Raw genomic sequence first — 3,809 nt, forward strand, 5'->3', positions numbered from 1 at the left:
ATTCCCATCTTTCACAAAACTTTTATCTTTTTTTGAAGATTTGTTTATTGGAAAGGGAGAGGGGGAGAGGGGAAGAGGAGCAGAGAGGGAGAGGGGGAGGTGGAGCTCTGTCTTCCATTTGCTGGTTCACTTCCCAATGACTGCAATAACCAGGTCTGGGTCAGGCTGAGCCAGGAGCCAGGAACTCCATCCAGGCCTTCCACATGGGCGCAGGGGCCCAAGCACTTGGGTCCTCCTCTGCTGCTTACCCAGGTGCATAGCAGGGAGCTGGAGTGGAAATGCTGGGACTGGACCTGGCGGTCTGCGAGGGGATGCTTAGCCCACTGAGCCACAGGCCAGACCGTTCCACCAGGATGCCGAGAAACAGGATAAACGTTCAGATTTGACGTTCAGTGAAACCTTAAGGCTCCTGACGGAAGTGTGAATGAACAGGAAGTGGGAGGGGCCCCGGGGGCACGGAAGCTCTAGGAGACACCTGCTTTGGTTGACCAGAGCCACTGCAGGCACTGTAGTCGTTTGACCTGAAATCCGAGGGAGGGGATGCACACGTCCTTCCTAGGAGCCAAGGTGACAGCTTCTGTGAAGTCTCCCAGTTTGGGACCCAGCAGGTGGCTCTCGAACAGGTTCCAGGCTGCTTTGTGAAGTCATCAGTGCGAACAGCAATGACACAGGTGACCCGGGCATCATTTCTAGTTTCTGGAATGCAGGGTAAGTTTACTCAGGGGCTAAGCATTTGGAAGTCCGAGCACAGCAGTGGATGGGCCTGGGTGGGGCGGGGCCCAGGCCCCGAGGGAGGGAGGGAGGGAGAGCGTGGCGGCCTCAGGCCTTCTCCCTCAGCCAGGCGGTTGCCATTTGGGCAGTGTCTGCTGCAGCCAGGGCGCCAGGCAGTGAGGATGGAGGAGACGGGCGCTACACTGCGAGTTTCCAGTCCCCCCTTATTGTTCCTTTGAACGCAGATTTTCCCAGGGAGTATGCAATCCCTGATTCATTCCCAAGGGTGTCGGGGGCAAACCCCTTCCCTGGGAACCCGCGGAGATCTCGGAACCCTGTGATGAATGGGAGGCTGAGAGGGACGAGGCCGTGCACAAGGGGCCCCTGTGCCTGCACCTGCCGTGTGGGGGACCCGGGGGGAGGCAGAAAACCAGGGCACCTGTAGATCTCACCTTGGGAGAGCCTCCCGGTGGAGGCCTAGCCAACCACACCCACCTGTGGGTGGGGCACGCGCACTGCTGGAGAAGCAGGGCCGCTCCTGTGTTTTCCCCTAAGGCGGCTGTCTGGGATGCCGGCTGGAGCCGAGCTCCGACAGCCCCTGCTGAGGCTGGGGAGAGGAGCCTCAGGCTCGGGGTCTTTTCTCCCTGCCTGCCGAGGACGCTGGGGACTTGGACACCCAGTTCTTCAAAACTCTGACGGGAGGAAGGCCAGAGCACCATGAGCCGGGGTGGGGCTCACAGGTGCTGTCAGCACCGTGGCTCATCTCGACAAGCCAGTGAGCTGATTCCCTATCAGGAAAACCTGGGCGTTTAAGAGAGCAGCCGAAATGAGCCCTGAGAATTCAGGGGAATTCTGGGAGGCGCTAACCTCTGGCTCTGGGGTGGGGTGGGTTCCGTTAGCAGAGCCTGCTACCGGACAGCGGGCACAGCCGAGTGCCCTTCAACTCCGGGTCCTGGAGCGCCTGCCACGCTTCTTTGTTTGTCGCCCGATCCTTGGGGAGCAGGACATAGCTGTGGTCCCTGTGTGGGACGCAGAACCTCGCACTACAAGCATTACGGAAGGTTGCTTCCTTCTCAGCACTTCCGTGCGTTCATGCCTGGGTGTGACGAGCATCAAGCCTAACGTAGAAGGGAAAAAATGCTACAAAAAAGCAAAAAACGCCCTCAAAAGGAGTGGCTAAGCAGAGGGTGTGATTGTTTCTATGGGTGCACAAATGGGGCCGGGCGAGCCACGTGAAAACCTGGATTTGAGCACACCGGATGCACACCACCGCCTCCTCTTACTCCAGAGCTGGGCTCCACTGAGGCTGCGAACTGCTGTCACCCCAGGTAACCCGTCGTTCTGTGTGTCCGCTGGCTAAGGTGTGCACTCTGCAGTGTGCAGCGCATGCTAGGTGACGGTGGTGCTTCCTTAAACTGCCAGAGGCAGATGGGGCTGGGCTCAGAAGGGAGGGGGAGCCACGGCCTGAGCTAAGACTCCAGAACCAGGTTTGCAGAGCTGGAGCCTGAAACGTGGCTTCCCTGCGGAGGACTGCACTGCCCACGCAGCTGGCGAGGCGGCGAGGGCCCCAGCGGAAGGCTTCTACCGTTAAGGAAGAGTCCTATTCTCCTTGGCTTTCTCCAACACGCTCTTCGTGGAGGCCACGCTGCATACCCCTGCTCCTTCTCCTCTCCTCTCAGATCCCCAGGTGCGTATCTTACCGACTCAGGTCAGAGGGCCTGCCCGAGAAGCGGCGGCGTTTAGACTGTGTTCCTAACTCCTTGGGATGCGCCAGTACAGCTTCACAGTGTGAGTGCCCCGGGCCAGGGGGCAGCTCCCACGGACGCTCCGAGGCTGGTGGGTGCTGTGGAATTGGTAGGCACCACGGCCTTGTCTGTCTTACGTCTGTAACAGTGATTGTGCTGCCTGAGTGGCCAAAATGGGATTTACCGGGCAGTAACTGGTAGCATCTGGCCAGCAGCCTCATGTCTGGTCTGGATGCGAGGTTTTTGCTTAGGGATAAGGGGAAGACACAGCGGGTGTTTGCAGGGCTGTTTCCCTCTGGCCTGCCTTCCTGTCTGGCTTCTCTGCGGGCTCCTGCTCTTCCTGGGCGGGGCGGAGCATGGAAGTTGCAGAAAGACGATCCCGGGGTGCCGTTGGTCCCTCGTCCCCATGACTCGGATGAGTGTTGCAGGGCTCACCCTGGTGAACAAAGCACGGCCGAGCCACCACGGCTTCAGGAGATACTGCGGCTCACAGGCGCCTGGAGGGACCTGGGGAGGGAACGGCGGTAAACCACGCACAGGGCTGCCTGTGCCTGCGCACCGGAGCCCGAGCCTTGAGAGCAGAGCCCACACCCCGTGGGGATGTCCAGGAGGGGACAGGGAAGCATTGGGGAGCTGCCTCCCGGGGGGCCTGGCGTTTTACAGAAGGCCCTGAATCGTTGCCTTGGAAGCCAGCCCCTTGCAGCTGTGTGTGTGGGGAGGGGAGCGTACGTGGCGCTCTCTCGTTGGAGGTTGTTGGGAATCCGACACAGACGTGGTCGACTTCTGGGCGTCAAAGCACACGGTTGTCCCTGAGCGCCATGGCTTTAGCTAGGACATCACTCTGGGAGGTGCATGGGCCCTTGGGGTCCTGTGGCCTGGCCTTTGTACTCTACAGTTGAGGAAACTTAACTCTCATGCCGACTGGGGTACAGACTCCCCCTCCTGTAAATCTGGTCCCATCACAGGCAAGGACAGCACGCCGCTGGGGGCCTGCAGAGCTGGGCAGCTTCTCAGGTCACTGACAGCGGGGCAGGGGGGGGGCGTCCCTTCCGAGACACTCGGGGCAGACGGAGTTCCAGAGTGACCGGGCGATGGCAGACCCGTAATCGGCTTTTCCTGTGGGACCTTAAGATTTCTTCCTCCACTTTGCTTCGCTCCGCAGGAATGAAATGAAGGCAGTGGGGAAGGGGTGTGTTTGAGGAGAGTCTTTGTTATGAGGGTTCCTCAAAAAGTTCATAGGAAAATGGAATTAAAAGGGGCTGGCGCTGTGGCGCGGTGGGTTAAGCTGCTGCCTGCAACACAGCATCCTGCAAATTCGAGTCCTGGCTGCTCCATGTCCCATCCCGCTCCCTG

The sequence above is a fragment of the Oryctolagus cuniculus genome, chromosome 6 (genome assembly GCF_964237555.1).
Source record: "Oryctolagus cuniculus chromosome 6, mOryCun1.1, whole genome shotgun sequence".
NCBI classification, from domain to species: domain Eukaryota; kingdom Metazoa; phylum Chordata; class Mammalia; order Lagomorpha; family Leporidae; genus Oryctolagus; species Oryctolagus cuniculus.